This window comes from Acomys minous, assembly GCF_964271855.1.
Source record: "Acomys minous genome assembly, chromosome: 16".
Taxonomy (NCBI): domain Eukaryota; kingdom Metazoa; phylum Chordata; class Mammalia; order Rodentia; family Muridae; genus Acomys; species Acomys minous.
This window is the reverse complement of record NC_140498.1, coordinates 29,959,413-29,978,337: the sequence shown is the minus strand read 5'-3', so window position 1 is coordinate 29,978,337 and position 18,925 is coordinate 29,959,413. Positions and strand designations below refer to the sequence as shown.

The following is an 18,925-nucleotide window of genomic DNA, read 5'->3' as shown; positions in this document are numbered from 1 at the left end:
TAACAAAGCAAAGCAACATAGCATGAGCTTTCATGGCATTAAAAACAAATAATTTTACAGTTATTACATTTGAAAAATCACCACCCACAGGCCAGTAGATTTCATTTGAGATAGACAAATTGCCAAATGTTTTTTGTGTTTTTTTTATTTGAATTTCACAAAAGACAAAACCAATTTCTTCTAAGAAATCTCTACTTTACCTCCTAAGAAATAAGCTTTCAAAGTATATCTTAAGATGAAGCCACACTGAAACATAATTACTGTGTGATTTCTACTAACTGTCTTAATCAACTGTCAGTGGCAGCTACAATGTTGTCATTGACCCTAGAACTGAAAGAAACATCCAGCAAACCTTTTGGAAAAATAAGCCTCATTGGCATAAGTATAAATGTGTGAAAAATGCTGCTGCATTATCAAGCAGGGATTCACAGTAACTGAGCTGGAGTAAATGGAAAAACACAAGTGAAGTAAGTGACTTCAAGGGGATTTAAGATGAGTCTCTCCTTCTGCCATTTTTTTTTTTTTTTTTTTTTTTTAGTATCATTGCTCACATAACATCTGTGTGAGAAAGAATTAAGCAGAAAAGCAAGTCATGGATCAGACACACACTCTAGTGTAATCAAACCCGGCAGTCTGAGCAAGAACAAAATGTCAACCCTAACTGGGTACCTTATTGAATTTGCCAAATTTATGATCCGAAAGATAGCCATATCTACGTAGTCATGCCTGAAGCCTAAAGTAAATTATTCAAAGAATAGAGGATAGTCAGTAAAAACAAAAGGGAAAGCAATATATTTTAGTTTTTCATATATACAAAGAATCAATTGACCATAATAACTAACTTCTCACCGTTTTCCTGGGACATGACTTGCTTTGGCTCTGAAAGTCTAGTGTCTCAGCCATGGGCGAATGGATACTTTATCATGTCACCATTTAACCTGGGCTTCTCTGCTGACTTCCATACCTGCCTTGGGATTAAACTCAGAGCAATGGTTTTCTGCCTTTACTCTGCATAAGGATCACATAGAGAGTGTGGCAACACAGACATCCCAGGAGCCGAGCATGTATCTCAGTCATTAGCCATAAGTTCAAATTCCCCCCCCCAACACCTTCAGGTTCTATAACTACTATAATGGTTCCCAGAATGCACAAAGTGTTTACAGAATTTTCTTGATTTATTTAGGAGAATTTACCCAAAGAAGCATCTAAGTAGGCAAAAAATCATAAAACAAAATATGGCAGAGTCATGAGAAGAGAATTTGTGACATATCTAAGTGGCTACAGTGTCGCAGTTCAGAAGCCCCTGAAGGTCCTACCATCCAGTGACTTTCATAGGTCTTCATCACAAGCTTCATAATTCACTATTTGTGATGGAGTTCAATCTTTGTAGGGTAGGCAGGGCATTCAAAAGTTATGCCACCAATCACTTTGTTGTATTTGCAGGAGTGGATAAAAATTATGTGAAAAATATATTTTTATTTTTGTCTCTCCAACTATAAGATAAAAGTCAAAAGGGAGAACAATCATGGAGGATTTAGTTGTGAAACTCACATCCCTGTCTTTAACATTTTCTATAAAACATCATTTGGACCAGAGACCCCCCCATATGCCCACAATAATGAAAGATTTCTCCTTCCACCTCCCCAGGTGACTGTGGTATGAAAGTCAGTGAATACATTTACTGAAACTTTTCAACAGCAAGTGCTGATGGTGAAAGAAACTGTAGATAAATCTAGTCAGACCTCCATACTCTGTGAGCATTTCAATTCTTGGAGTCCAGAGTGGACTGTTTGTCTTGAAATAATCTTTACAAATGCAACATCTTTTAAGTGTTAACCTTGAGAGAGAGAGCCTCTAGCCTATTCCTTTATTCTCTCTCAGATGACAAATTCAAATACAGCACACGGGCACTGCTCAATCTTTGCAGGCTACACATGGGAATAAACTCTGATGTTTCCCATCAAGTTGGAGATACCATCCACCTCCTGGTTAAGGTTGTGTGGGGATATCTTGGTGCTTTGCTGTTTGACTGTTGCTTTAATATGCATTAAAGTAGCATTGAATTGCCAAAGTCTTCTACAGATTGCTTACTACAACAAGATTTGCAACAATGACATGTTATTTATTGAGTGTTCCCCAAGATACTGACCCTATGCTGTGCAATTTACTTTCATCATTACTGTTAATCTTCACCAGGGCCAAGAATAAGGTCAGGTGAGTGAAGCTCTGCCCTTGGCTACAGATTGTAGGGACATCCAATGCTTAGTAATCAAGATAAATGAGATAGGCCAGATAGAGCTCAGTAGTAGAACATACGTACTTAGCATGAGCCAAGGATCTAGGTTTAATCGCCAATACCACAATAATTAAATAAACAAATAAATAGAAATAACTAAGCAAATTGAATATATTTTGGAATAAAGATTATTATATTAGCTACATTAAACAAAATATACTTTTTAAAAGGACCTACTGATTTTTTAACTCCCTTATTGAAAATAGATTCTTCATCTGTTTTTAGATCTTTACCTGTTTCTTCTCCCATCAGCAGATAAAGAATCTGTTTTCACTAAAGACTTTGAAATGTAAAAAAATTCAATAGGTCTTTAAAAAATATTTTTTGATATTTTGTTCAATGTAGCTAGCCACAGAGATGCACAGCCGAACATTAGAGAGAGAGAGAGAGAGAGAGAGAGAGAGAGAGAGAGAGAGAGAGAGAGAGAGAGCAAATAAAAGGTATCCATAAGCTATCTCCCCTAGAAGCTTAGGGAACCGCCCCCCAAGATGAGGGGGAGGAGCCAAAGGGTTCTGAGACCTTTGGAAGAGCATGGCCCATAGAATCAACTAAGCAGGGCTCATGGGGACTCAGAGAGACTGAAGCAGCACAGAGCCTGCATAGGTCTACCCTAAGTCCTCTGCAAATGTGTTATGGTTGTTGGCTTAGTGTTTTGGGGGAAATCCTGGAAGTGGGATGAGGGTGTCTATGACTCTCTTGTCTGTTTTAAGACCCCTTTCCTCTTGCTCGGTTGCCTCACAGAGCCTTGATGTAAGAGTTTATGCCTGATATTATTATATCTTGTTGTGCCTTGCTTGGTTGATGTTTCTGGGAGACGGGCTCTTTTCCAGCAGGACACAGGTTAGGGAATGGGGTGGGGGAAATGGAGGTATGTTAGTGGGTACTTTTGAGGGAGAGCGAGGTAGGAGAACTGGGGGGAGTAGGAAGCTACAGTCAGGATATATCCTATGGAAGAAGAAAGAAAAAGAAAGAAAGAGAGAGAGAGAGAGAAAGAAAGAAAGAAAGAAAGAAAAAAGAAAGAAAGACAGGGAAGAAAAAGAGAGAAAAGAGTAAGAAGGAGGTAGGGAAGGAGAGAGGGATGGAGGGAGGGAAGGAGGAAGAGAGGGAAATGAAAATAGATTTTTTTCATACAATACATCCTGATGACAGTTGCCTGCCTTCTCTTCCCCGTTCAAGCTACCTGTCTCCTCTCAGTTCCCCCTTCCCAAGACCCACTCCCCCTCCGTTTGCTCTTCTAAAAAGAGCAGTCCTCCAAAAGACAACCTGCAAATAGGGCAAAACAAGATATAATAAGACAAGGCAACAGTCCTTCATTGAGGTTAGACAAGACTACCCAATAGGAGGAAGAGTCTTAACAGCAGGTAAACAAAGGAGTCATAAAAACACCTGTTTCTACTGTTAGAGAGTTCCACAGGGGGAAAAAAACCAAACTAACAGCCTTACATACATGCAAAGTACCTGGTGCAGACCCATGCAGGCTCGAAGCTCACTGCTTCGGTGTCTGTTAGCCCAGGTGAGTCCTGCTTAGTTGATTTAGTGGGTCATGTTCTCCTTTCATCCTCCAACTCCTCCAACCCCAACAATCTTTCCTCTATCAAAATTAAGATAAAGTACTGTGCCCCAGAACTCACTGTCCACTTGCTTCTGTCTTCTGAATCATAAGTGCGATGGTGACAGGTGAATGGCATTTTCTCACTTCATTTTCCCTTGTGGTCTAGCACATTGTAGGACAGCAGTGCTCCTAATTTCTCACAAGAACCCAGCAAGGTACATAAAAGTACTATTTCTCCTTTATAGACAGAAACCCACAAAACTGAAATAACTTATCCAAATCACACAGTTGCAGAGCAATGGACTACAAACATCTGACTTCCTAGCTCTTCAGTTATGATAATCCAGTGGCGCAACCTCAATTTTTATAGCATCAAAATAACACAGTGTAAAGTCATCCAAGGGACAGGAAAGACTAGGAGGACCCCAAATGTGAAGATTCTAACTATATTCTTCCAGAGGAGCCAGAGTTACCTTTTCCAGCAATGGCTTTTGATAATATACACAGTGTTCCACTCCTGAGAACTCACCAGATTTTCATATTCTGTCATTTTTATTGGAATTCAATCATATAAGCATGTCAAATGCTAGCTAGTGTGTCTGACCTTTGTGTTTCAAATTCACTGTGGAAAAAAAAACAGATATGACTACATCCAAAGCTTCTATCATTAGACCTTATTAGATAGCCCTTCCTGGCTTAAGGACACGGGGAAACAAAGGAAATCTCAGTGGGTAGCACAATCCAGTGGCCTAGAAACCACCTTGCCAGAAGTTGATGGCCATGGCACAACTTCTACTTGCTTAAGGTTAATCCTTTCCAATGCAGTGTGTCAGCATTGTGAAAGGAGAAAAACAAAAGTGTAAATGAGAAAATGGATATCTTTAGGTCCAGAAGATATAAACTACAAATCATAATAAGGTACAATGACCTTCATGGACTGGAGAAATAGCTCAGAGGCTAAGGGCATTGGTGGCTCTTCCCCAGACCCAGGTACAAATCCTTATGGCCACACAGTGGCTAGGAATCATCTGTAACTTGAGTACAAGGGTTTTCAGCTCCCTGTTTTGACCTCTGCAGACACTCCATGCACATGTCCACAGAGAGATGCAGGTAAACACCCTTACATGAAAAATACAAATAAACAAAAATCCAAGAATTTTTTAAATGACCCTCATGAAATAATACAGGTTGAATCTCTGTTGTCTGAAATGCTTAGGGTCAGAATTATTTCTTATTTGGCATTTTTGAGTATACATATACCTAATGAGCTGTCCTGAAAAGGAGAACAAGCTAGATACAAAATTTCAGGTTCATGAATACCTACATTCATAACTTGAATTTTGTTTTGCCTTTCCATTTGGGTTTTGAGGAGGTAGCGCAGACTCCCCTCCAACCTGTGATATAACCCAGATAGTCTGTCTTTAATTTATGTAACAATACTTTTCCCTCAACTTCTCAAGTGCTGACTTTACACAAATGGACCAACTCTCTGGACTAATTTGCAATGGCTTTGCCCATAGTATAGAATTTTGTGTTGGGAGATTTTTTGATGTGTGTCCGATCATCGTTCAAGATGTATTTCATTTTGGAACACTACAGAGTTGAGATTTCTGGATTGATGGTGTCCAAGCCATGCTGACGTCAGCCACATCACATATCTCTAATAGAATGAACATACCTGAAAGTGAAGTCTAATCTGACATGTGACGCCTGCTCAGTTCAATGTGTTCAGTAGGAAAGGGCACCTACACTTTACATGCCCCGCAGTTTGTTCCTCATGTGTCCCTTGCTGCTTTGGTGAAAGAAAATACCTCCCCTTAGAAATTTTCAATATTGAAGTCCAGAGATCAAGGAGGTCTGCACATTCATACATCACTTACTTTTCAAATAATATCTATCAGAGACTAGGACTGTTATACAGATCCTTAATATCGTCTGTAAAAGCTTCAGAATATGTCTTGTCTTGTCTTAGCCTCAGAGTCAGAAATAAATGGCTTAGTGATGGAAAGCAAGTGCCTGGTAGTGTCTGATATGGTTGTAAGTATTTTTCTTTATTCAGCTTACATCTTATTTGTTATCTGCTCAGTTGTAGCTTCCCATTCCCCTTCCCTCTTTCATCCTATTCCCTTCCCCTAGGTCTGTGACAGAAGAGGAACTTGCCCCCCCCCCACTATAAGATCACAGCCTACCCGATCTCTTTCTTGTAGCCTGCTTACTCTTCCTCCGAGTGTCACCAGGTCTCCCCACCAAGGGGAAGTGGTCTAATAGGGGGCACCAGAGTTCATGTCTGAGTGAGTCCCTGCTCTCCACACAATTGTGGAAATGTGCTATCCATTGGCTAGATCTGGATAGGGATTCTAGGTTTACTGCATGCATTGTCCTTGGCTGGTACCGAAGTTTGAGCTGACCCACCTGGGTCCAGATGTCCCAGGCTTCACAGTCTTCTTGTAGGTTTCTCAGGCCCTCTGGATCCTTCCATTTCTCCATTCTTCCTTACCTTTATCACCTAGAACCCCAATAGGAAGTCCCAGTATCCATCCCAATCTCTGTCAAGTGAAGACTTTCATGGGACATCTGTGCTGGTCTAACTGGATGTCTACATGTAGAAAGATGCAAGCAGATCCATATTTATCACCATGCACAAAACTCAAGTCCAAGTGGATTAAAGATGTTAATATAAAATCTGATGCACTAAACCTATTAGAAGAAAAAGTGGAGAAGAGCCTGGAACTCATTGGTTGTAAGTATTACATAAATAAGAAATGTCTATTTTCATAATTGCATTAATTTAATGTAGATTTGATATTTTATTGCAAGCACCTTTAAAAATATCAAAGAAAATAGTTAAGCTATTTAAAAAACAACAGTTTTAAGAAAGACATCATCAGTTAAAACATGAATAGATGTACTTTCATATGGCAAACATACAGAAGGGAAGAAAATTACTAAGAGTTAGTATCATAAAGATACAGTTTTTATTCCATTCTACAAAACACAGGAATATTAATCCTACGGTCATCAGAGTTTAAAATGGAAATCTAGGTACATGTTAAATTTGAGATCTTATCTATTTAATAATTTCTAAATTGAGGGATTTTTTCCAAGGCTTCTCTTTCTTTCAAGTGATCAGTTTTGAAAAAAGAATTCTTTCTAAGGAGTGACAATTATTTCGGAAGAAACATAGAAAAGACGATTACTGTGAAATTATTATTCTTGGATTTTTCTGCTTGATAGTCATCATCATCAAAATCAGGTACCATCCTTTCTGTGAGAAATCAGTAGAAAGCAGAGGTGAAGGGAGGCTGCCAGTGTGGAGGCAGAGAGGAGCCAGGTCCCCAGGGTCTGCTCTCATTTATAAAAGACCTTTAGGAAAGGTTTCTCTTTCTGGTACCTCACCTTCAACATTTGGCCAGGATGGGCTGGTGACCTTCTCAGCACTTGGCAGGAAGAAAGGGTTCCTGCCTGCAGAAACCCTGAATCCCTTGAAGTGCAAAGAGCAAGGGGATGAGTGAACAGCAGGGTTGCTGGCAGGTGTCTGTGTAATCACACAGACCAAGAGCAGGTGGATAGCTGGGGAAATGAATGCAAGCTGCCACTTAAAAGTTGTACTTGGAACCTCCCCACCCTTTGTTGGGACACACCGCAATTAAAATGGTTGAGCAAATGTGTAAGTGGAGGAGATGTCCCTGGGTTCTCTCCTTTTTTTCTTCTACGCATTCTTCTTTGTTTATAATGTTTATAATAGAGAGCAGTATTTTATTAAATTCTAAATAAATTTAAAACCTGCAAAATAAGGTGGAAAACGTAAAGACTAGCTTCAAAGCTGTAAGGTAGACACACTGGTTTGTCTGTCTGCTGCTCTCTGGCTAATACTGAAAACTAGTTTTCTCTGGAAGTTTCCCCAACACTAAAGAGAGTAGAGGAATAAAGTAAGCTCTTGTTTTATTGGCGAAAACAAAATGAGATAATTCAGCGAAGCATGAAGTACCTGAGACATAATTTTGTCTCTGCTATTACTACTGTTTGTTTTCTTTGACCTCTCAAATTTGCATTTATGTAGTATCCAGAGTGTAGTTTAGTAGTAGAAAGCTTATCCAGCATTCCATCCTCAATAGCATGAGCAACACACACATACACTCGTGCGTGCATGCACACGCACACACACACACATACACACACATCGCAAGTTGAATAACCTCATTTGTAAAAAAGTAATAACTCATTTTTGCCTCTTTATTTTTAATTTGTACATTTACACAGTACTCTCTCTCTCTCTCTCTCTCTCTCTCTCTCTCTCTCTCTCTCTCTCTCTCTCTCTGTAAAACGTCCATCTTGGTTTTGCTTTTCTGCTGTCCCTGTGCCCATTAACTGTATTTTTATGGGCATGGACATTCCCTGGGATTTGTATATCAAAATATTGACATTATCCTGTGCTTCTAAAAGTTCTACACTTTGAAAATATGCACATTTATTAAAAATTTACTGAATACCATGAAGTAGAGTGCCTTATTTCTTTGCTCCTGTCCCAAGCTCCACACCATACTCGACCCTAGAGGCCCATCCTCTGCTACCTGACAGGACATGGACATACACCTGCCTTCTTCCTTCCAACTTCATTTCTAGTAGTACTTTCTCTGTGCCCCTCTAAAGCAAATCTCCTAGTAATCTAAAATATGCCCATTCTAAAGTATCAAAATACGCTTATCGGAAAAAACCTGGAGTTTTAATTTCTGGTCAACTTCAGATACAGTGACTGATGCCCAACTAAAGTGTTAGCTTCTGCAAATTGCAATGACAGCTAAATCATAGTTCCTCCTCCAAAGAGCTAATGGCCAGTTATAAAAGGAATTAGGATGACGAATGGCAACAGGACAACCAGGCCAGTGGAGAGAGGGATCTATGGAAAGCAATAGTAAGTGCGCCCTTCCAGTCTGGAAGTTTAAAAAGCACAGCAACACATCAGAACTGCAGGATGGAGACAGACAACTGAGGCTAGGAGAGCAAAGCTGAAGAGAAGAGAAGCTCAGAGAGGAGAACACATAGCTGTCTCCCAAACAAAGAGGCAAAGCATGTCAAATCAAGTTATGTTGAGGGGGGAAGGGAGACTCCATTGTGGACAGGACCCTGAGTGGAAAGGCCTGAGTTTGAATCTCTGCACCAGTGTGCATTTCTAAAATTAAAAAGAAAAATTAAAAAGCATGTCTCAAGGCTTTAAATGAGAAAAAGGGAAAACTCTAACTCAGCATTATTAATCTGGAGTGGATATGGGCCCCCAATGGCATGCTTATTCATATAATATGTATCACAATAGATTACAGCATGAGGAGTAGGCATGGAATTCTAATAACTAAAATAGAAAATTAATTATATGAGCCTTATATTTTGAAATCTGCAAAGGTAATTAAATTTGTTACTATAAGAACTTTAAAGTATTGGTTTTTAAAGAATATATATATGTGTGTGTGTGTGTGTGTGTATAAAGTTATATGTGTATGTGTCTGTATATCTATTCAGCAGTGGACAGTAAAATGTAGAACAAAATAGATTCCTATTAATTGTCACACCATGTCCTTCTAGTAACAATTTCTTGTCCTTTTAAATTATTCATCAAACGAAAATATGCTTTTACATATAAAACCAAACTTTCTTTAAAAAAAAAAAAGCTACAAGATACTAATTATCATAGGAAAAAGACAACAGCATGAAATGGAAACTCTCAAATTTATAATGAAACAAGAGCATTAACACACCAGGACTCAGAGAAGACTCGCGCCACAGTGAGATCATGGTGGTTCTGTCTTCAAGGTCTAAAGACATGTATTTCATGGACAACTGAGATCCTACCTCCTATGCTTGGATACTCTAGGCATGCTTACATTTGTGTTAGTCAGACATAGTTTGCTGTGACAAATACCTAAAAGAAAGTGTGATGGAGGAAGAATTTGTTATGGCTTGTGGTTATGGTCATTTTTCGTTTGGGTTTTGGTTGGTTGGTTTCGGTTTTGGTTTTTCTTTTCTTTCTTTTCTTTTCTTTTTTTGTTTGTTTGGTTGGTTGGTTGGTTTGGTTTGGTTTGGTTTTGGTTTGGTTTTGGTTTTGGTTTTTGGTTTTTTTTATTTGTTTTTTTTTTTTTTTTTTTTTTTTTTTTTTGGACAGAAGGAAACATCATGGCAGCTGGAGGATGTGAAGTGGTTTTAGCACTTCAGCTCATGCTAGATAAAATAAAGAGACAGGAGGTACTAGGGAAATGCCAAACCATACAAAGACACAGCCCCAGCCCCAGCACCCCACCTCTTCTCTCTAAACCCCACCTTCAACAGTTTCCAATATTGTCCCAAAATGGTGAGGGCCCAGGCTTACTCATGAGCCAATGACAGACATTTCACATTCAAAGAATGAAAATGTCTGGGTTCACTCACGCAAAAGCACTTTTAAGGAATAAAGCCTACTTTTTTATATCCCACTCCCACCCCTAATGATACTTTGGACCCTGGATCTCGACTTTCCTACAGTGGACACACACAGAAACACAAATAAAGTAAATACAATTCCATTTAAAAACTAATTCATTCGTATGGAAATTCACAAAAGTGGCTTTATGAAGAAATCTTTGCTGAAAAGTATTATTGGGAGCTCAATGATCAATGTCTCTGGATTAGTGATATAGATAGAGAACTCTTAAAGTCTGTCGCTCACAAGAGTGTGCAATTTATAACCACATCTAAGTAAAACTCTTGCTACTTCTCGGTGGGTTTATAATTTCCTCTTCGCATGAATTTTTTTTTAATGTCTTTATCTCAATATAAGGAGTAACTTATGTACCTGGTTATAAACATCGTTTTTCTCCATGCCAGCATTTAACCATAGCCTATTTTACTCATAAGTAGTGAAGCCAACCAACATTCATTGAAAGAACTTGACCAAATTTGAAAGCTTTTTACATGGGGTACTGAGATTCAAACCTTCATAAATACATAGATTTGAAAGGATCTCTTATTATGTCGAGCCCCTTGAGCTCTGTGGTGATCTAAAACCTCAAGCAATGTCTTGTTAAGTCCATGGGTCAGGTATGCTGCCAAATGGCCTGTGGGATTTTAAATACTTATCCACGTGAACGAAAACTCACCCCCAAACAGCGGTTAATAGTAGGATGTTGAGCAACCTCGAACAAGACATTTACTTGAGATCCAAACTATGCAAACTCCATGCAGATCTGACTTCAGGGTCTTCTTCAGAAGGATGCGCACCTCAGATGCACTTCAGCATAGCTCCATTCTATCCCAAACCCTTTCCTTACTCTCAAAGTCTAGTTTCAGTTGAGCTATTGCCTTTACCAGCTGCTAGAGCATCTCGTGAATTATAAAAACTTGTTGATTCGTGATGAAAACAGAGATCAAAAGATCCCATGGTTAAGTTTTGTAGATTTTACATTAGCAGTATTTGTATGATATATACATATATACACATACATATACATATACACACAAATATATATATATATATATATATATATATATATATATATATATATATATATATATATACACACACACACATACATATTTAGTCTTTTGAGGAAACCACAAGTTCATTCCAATGATATTAGGACAGTGACTTTTCATCACTGTTCTTATCAACTTCTGGAAGGTGTGTGAGCTAGACACATATGGAACTGGAGTATTACAATGTCAGTAGTAATGTGGACATAATGACTACAGTGACGTCAGCCTGTGCTTCTGAAGAGGCTCTCTCTGGAGGGCTATGGGCTTTGCTGAGAATGCTCCCTCTGCTAAAGTTTTAAAGTCCCCATAGGAATCAAGATGTTACACTTTTCATTTAATTATTTTAAACTTTTTATTTAAATTATTCAGATTACATCTCAATTGTTATCCACTCACTTGTATCTTTCCATTCCTCCCCCCCCCCTCTCTCTTTCACCCTATTCCCTTCCCCTAGGCCTGTGACCCAAGGGGACTTCCTCCCCTTCTGTATGATCAGGTCTCATCTTGGTAGACTGCTTACCCTTCTTATGAGTGCCATTAGGACTCCCCACCAAGGGGAAGTGATCAAATAGGGGGCACCATAGTTCATGTCTGAGTCATTTTGTTTATTAATATATGAATGTTAAAGGAGGTCATCCTAGGCCAGTCAAATTCACATTGGTTTTTTAATAAATGAGGAAGGATTTCAAATTCGTGCCAAAAATTCAGAAAAAAAATGACTCAACAAAAGTGTATACCATATTTTCCACATACTGGGAATGTATTTTGAAATTGTAATTCATAACCCAAAAGGAACACACATTCTTTGGCCACAAAATTGTTCTTATAAATGTCCCCAGTTAAACTGTTTCTCTGGAGGGCAGTGGGCATGTGACTCGTCTGGAGTATAAACATTTGTTCTTTTTTTGTTGGTTCTTTTAATGTTTTAAAGTCACATGTTTATCTTGTTTCCCATCTCAAGCCCACTTCATTTTGAGGTCATTCTTCTCCCTTTGTGGGTCAGATAAACACAAACATTAACCCTGACAAAAGTCTTTCAGCTTTCCCTAGCAAATAAAATAAAACTTAAGTTTCACAAACTACATTCCCAATTTTTAAAGAGGAAAAAATTTTACTTCAGAGAAAATTCTCTCTTGCGGATGCATGAACCATGTAATGGAGACCCAGGTTTCTTCAATAATACAACACTTCTTCACTTCTTCATGATGGCTAGGGAACCCTGAGTCACCAGTTTCCAGGTTCAGAAAAGCAAAACAAAAACAACAAAAGCCTTTGACTTTAGCAAGTGAGTGAGCATGACACCTAGGGGCTGGAGGTAAAGCTGCTGTGTTGAAGCAACAAGGAGATGGGGGCTAAAAGCAGACAAATTCCGGAACTAAGAAACAAAATAAAGTTACTTAGTTCTCATGGGGGTTCAGTCTACACTGCACACTCAATTGCTTGTCATCCCAGTAATAGACTGACAGTCTGGAGAGACGCAGACCACAGAGGAGACAGGAAAAGATGGAGAGTATTGCTTAAGAATCAAGCAGCTCCTGTCTCTGTCCCATCTCTTGAAATTCACACACTTAGGGCAAATGTCATAATTAACACCTTTGTAGCTGAGATTTTTTATTTGTAGGAAATAGATATTAGCATTTCTTTATAAGTATTTGGTTTACCTTTATTCACCTATGTCTATGCTTGTGTGATTTTTTTTTTCATTTGCGTTAGTATTTTATTTGCTTAAAACAAAAACAAAAACAAGGTTTCACTATGTAGAAGTAAATGGATTTCAGTTTACTATGTAGACCAGGCTAGCTTTAAACTTCTAGAGATTCACATCTTCCTCTGCTTCCCAAGTGCTTGGATAAAAGGTATGCATAAATAATGTAAAAAGAGGCTATGATTTTGAATAAATTAATAAAATATTTTAAAAAAGAAAAATGGAACTGTAGTAAAAATACTGGAATTGATGCAGACAAAGCAATGTATAAAGGTTGTCAAAAACATAATATAAATCATTAAAATTATTTTTCATAGATAATATGAAACTAAATTACCATTAACCACTGTCATTGCCTTTTAAAATATTTTTCAGTTTTTACATTTATTTAATTTTATTTTTCACTTTCTTTTCTCCAAACACTCTCTTAAAGTGCTAGTGTGATTTTATGTGTACCACATGAATGTAGGAATCTGAGGAATCCAGAAGATGAGCACATCATATATACTGGAACTGGAGTTACAGATGCCTGTGAACCATCATATAGGTGGTGGGGCCCGAATCCAGGTGTGGAAGGGCAAACACTGCTCTTAATCACTGAGTCATCTCCACATCATCAATTGTCTTATAATAAAGAATAAAAGAAAATTATATATATGTACACAAGATGGTGTGGCGTATTACAGCAATAGATACTGGCCATTTTGAATATTTGTTAAGCACCTCATTAATTCAAGCAAGAATACAAAACAAACTTTCAGATGCTTGAAGTCTGAATTTTTCCACAAATGATACAACCATTTTCACGGGAAAATGTGACATATTTTAGTGACCTTTCAAAATTTAAGTAAATGGAATTAACTCATAGCAGCATACGAAATATGTGAAGAGGGCCTAGATCCATTTAATTCTTATGTAGCTCTTCCTCATCAAAATTCCTAATACCCCAATCATTAAACTGATCAGCTATTATTACTCCTAAAAGAGATTTCTTTTTTCCTTTTATTATGTGTTTATTTTAAAAAATTGTAGCCATCAAAGTTGGATGAAAGAAGGAAAAAGAGAAAAGGATGGAGGGAAGAGAGGAAAGGAAAAGAGGAGAGGAGAGGAGAGAGAGAGAGAGAGAGAGAGAGAGAGAGAGAGAGAGGGAGAGGGAGGAAGGGAGGGAGGGAGGGAGGGAGGGAGGGAGGGAGGGAGGGAGGGAGGGAGGGAGGGAGGGAGGGAAGTTGATTCATGTCCTAAGAAAGATAACTGAAGGCACTGCTATGAAGAAGGCATTTTGTATCCTGTCAAGGGCCATGACTACTTTGTCACTGTGCTGTGGCCATGAGCTAAAGAGGAAAACGTGTTTAGGAAATACTGCTCTGCTGGATTACAACATAAGATATATCATAAAAATTGAGATTTAACCTAGAAAAGAGAGAAGGAAGAAATGAAAATTTACTCTGACACTCAGAAAGTAAAATTGAAAAAGGCAAGGCAATGAAAGTTACAAGAGGAAATTCAAAACCACAGAAGGAAGAAATGTTCCTTTGAATATTAGCATGGTGGTAACTGAACTCCTAAGTGCTCTATCGATGAGCGGAGCTATCATTAATCTTTTGTGACAAGACACTTTGGAGTAACCAGATTGTGATGGTCCCAGGCCCTGAATATCCTGCATTATCCTCGGGATTGAAGATGACTGCTATATACCGTAATTGCTCTATCGTGTTTCTCCATTGCAGTAAATTTTAACAGAAATGGCTTTCAAAAGCTGTCTTAATAAAAGTGATTTAGGAAAAAAAACCCCACCTAACTCCAGTTATTTCTTTTTCACAGTGTTCACTTAGATGTATGTGGACTTGGACTTCTCTTCAGGAGGGGAGTTATTGTGTCATTTGGAGCACAGATCAGAATTGAGAGCCTCTACTTGGCCCAGGTTTTCTAGCACAATACCCCTGAGTTGTATAATTAGCACAAGTTGCACATATTTTTACAAACCTCCATTTATGACATTTAACCTCTTGGTGAGGGAGATTTTCAGAGAGAGAGAGTTTAAGATCAGACGTAGACAAATCACAACTTCAACTTTTATCTTGAGTAAAAGACCAGACTCTGAAGCAAATAGGAAGACTTTCCAAACAGATAAAAGGGAGAGACAAAGTCTTGGTACTCACTATAAAGTAATTACAAAACTTTACAGGAGACAGAAAATGGAGGAAAATAAGACATAAGCCTCCCCCCCCCCATACTGTTCCATTCAGTATAGAAGAATCACATTGTTGATATATTTGGTCCAGCTATTTAAGTTATTTAATCCAGTTTTCTCATCAGTGGTATATAGATAAAGAATGATAATATCTATTTTACTTAGGGTTGTTCTGAAAGCTAAGCAATTCAGATAAAAATATTTTTGCAGTAATGAGAGCCAAACATTTATTTGAGGGTCTGAGCCTATTGAAGGTTGGATGTAGCACCAAAATGTGTGTCTGTGTATGTGTGCGCGTACGTGTGCATGTGTGTGTTCTCTCTCCTGAACACCTTATTCCATCCAGGAACAACAAGTCTTTGTGACTGTGATTATGGATGCCACTATAATAACTTCCTGGACAATCCAAATAAGTGTAAAGTCTAATTTAAAAGACAGGGAAGCAAAAAGGAAGGCAGAAATAAAGGTGGTGACAGAGACTGCAACGGCGCATCACAAAGCAAAGGATGATGGAGGCCGCCAACAGTTAGGATACAGCAAGGAAAACTTCTGCCCTTGGGCTTAAGGGGAACCAGGGCTCTATTGTTGTCTCATTTTGTTTCCTGGCCTTTAGACCCATGGGACTACACAGTTCTGTTACTTTAAGCCTAATTTATGTTAACTGGCATACCTGGAAAAATAATTTCTAAAGAGCCTACAGGAATAGAATTTACAACACTTAAAATGTACCCATTTTAAATAAATAACAGTTGTTTTGAGCATATTATGTTGTTGGATGTTTACATGGGATGAAAGATGTATAACCAAGTTTGCCATTTTAACAATGAGTCAAATTGTCTGCCTTCCTGTTTTGAAATAGGGTCTCTATTTAGTCAGAAGCTCACTGTTCAGGCTAAAGTGAGTAGTTAGCTTGGCCTCAGGAACTGTGTACATCTTTCCTGAAATGCAGAGGTTACACACCCAGCTTAATTACTCCATTGCGAGGGATGCAGTGACATTTATGGAGTGAATATTTGTAGTCATCTCCCCAACTCATATTTTGAACACCTGAGAACACACAAGTATTCCATTATATCACAATATTGCATAAACATCACTTTCATCCTGTTTCTAAAAATGTCACCATCCAACCTCAAACTCCATACCAGTTAAGCAGGAGCTCCACTTTTCCTGTTCTTTTCGTCTTTGGTAATCTTTAACAATTTGTTATAACAAGGGGTTTGGCTAGCACCTACCACACCTGTGCCTGCTTTTACCACATCCAACCATATTTGCCACTGATGATTCCAAACTGATGTGATCTCGCAACATGTAATTTCCAAAACAAGCTAAAAAGGAAAATGTTGCTAATATGTGTACAAGAGGAGGTATCAAAAAGCTACTTTCAATTCTGTGACCAGTGGAAGTCAGCAAGGCTCTAAGGCAACTACACAAGAAGAGCATTTTCTCAATAGTTAAGAATGTATATCTCTATTTTAGTAGGAGGTTTAACTTTTCTTTTCTCCCAGGGATACATGGGAAATCCAGTTCAGAAAATCTTTTCTGAACTTCTGTATATTAAGATTAAAATCGATTTTCACACATTGAGACTTGTAGAGATGTAAATTATGAGTCATTTCAGAATATATGTGTATAATTTGCCATAGGTATGGTGACTGTGCAGAACAATGTGGTATAACTGTAATGTAGTTCAGTTGCTATAATATATACAGATTTTTATCAAAATTGAAGAAATTACAGAATAATTGATTCTCATATTAGATTTGAAATCATAACATTTCTAATATCAACACAAATATAAAAAGAAATTGATGATAAATTAAAACATATGTTAAAATATATTATCGCATAATTATAATGCAATATATCATTATCCTTTAAATTTTTATATATACATTTATATTATTACACATATATGAAATGAACTACATACAGCAAGAAGATACTATAAAAATCAGGAATTATATTAATGTTACATTCATAGTGTTTTGGCTATTTATGTTTGGCAATCTTGAAGAAAACATCTTTCTAAATCAATAGCTATCACATCTCATCTCTATCAACTTAAAACATCTATCTAGACCAAAAAACATCTTAACCACTAAACAACTAAGCTTAATTGTAAACTAAACTATCTGGCCCTCAACTCCATCTCCAACTTGAGATAGAATAAAATAAATTACCTGAGTAAACAAGGAGCTCAGGTTAGCAGCTTCCAAAGTGAAAAGAAAAAAATGACAGAGACAGTTTGTTGCCTGAACAGTCTCACCCAAAACTCTCTATAACGTTGGGGCATCATCTTCAGTCTTCTAGCCTGGTATATATGACAGATATATTTGTGAGGTAGGAACTATTGTGGACTAGCTCACCCTGTCTTGACAGAGTTTGGCCATCAACTCTGCCGGGTATCCAGACTTGCACATTTTTAGGCATAATTCTGACAGTGGCCGGAAATGAGGACATTTTGTCCAGTGGTTGGTTTGCCACACTCGAAGCCATCTCCATAAGAACTTTCTTTGATGTTCATAATCTTCTTTGAGGTAGGCTGGGTATTGCTAGTAGTTAACCTGTCTTGTTGTCAATGAATCTTTAAAATAATAAAAGCTTTTAAATACTATATTCTGTAGGTCTCTGAGGTTTTTGAAGACATTATCTAACTATTTTACCTGGATAAAATCATATCTATCTATTAAACCTAGGATGATTGTTCTTGTAATATAAATAGACTAGTAATTGACATGACCATGATTTGATCAACTAACAACTAACTTGTATAACTTACTTAACCTGAATAGCCTGCAATAGCACTTTCAAAGTATTGGAAGAAAACCTTGTATTCTACTTGAGTTGTATGGGTACAATGCTTCATATTAGAGTAGAAATATATATAGTATGTTTGAAGAGTAATCTTAAATTTGAATTCTACACCAATGTATCAAAATTAAACTTATTTTGCAGCAACATACAAAATTCTATACTAATGAATTAAAACTAATCTTGTGAGTAACAATTAAGTCCTTAAGTTGAGGAGTAGATTCAATAATCTTTGGGAATTTTATATGGAATCTGCAAATTCTGCTATATTAAGACTGGCAATATTACCAGTCTACTTTTCTGTTGAGGTGATTTTAAAAAGAACCTATATTTCACTGCTTATCCCACTTTTGTCTTTTAAAATATTTTTATTTAATTAATTTATTTATTCAGATTACATCTCAATTGTTTTCCCCTCACTTGTATCCTCCCATTCCTCCCTCCCCCCTACCCACTTTCACTCTATTCCCCTCCCCAGGTATGTGACCAAAAGGGACCTCCTCCCCGACTATATGGTCATAGGCTTTCAAGTCTCATCTTGGTAGCCTGCATATCCTTTCTCTGAGGGCCAACAGGCCTCTCCACCAAGGGAAAGTTGTCAAATATGGGGCACCAGAGTTCATGTGAGAGTCAGTCCCTGCTCTCTACACAACTGTGGAGAATGTCCTGTTCATTTTGTCTTTTAAAATACCATTTGAAACATACTTTTCTAGAAAGATGTCATGTGGTGTTTGCTCTATTGTTATTGGTGCTGTTTATACAATCAATGCTAATTGATGGAATTGACAGGCTGTTCTAGGCATGACAGAGAAAATAAGTATTGACGCTTGGCCTATTCTTTACTTTGATTTGCTGTCATAATTGCTA

At 37.7% G+C, this 18,925-nt stretch overlaps 1 protein-coding gene across 1 annotated transcript in view; it reads right to left on the bottom strand.

Moving 5' to 3' along the window:
• LOC311586746 (uncharacterized protein) overlaps positions 1-18,925 on the bottom strand; it is a 290,778-nt gene that overhangs the window by 4,200 nt on the left and 267,653 nt on the right. The window lies entirely within an intron of this gene.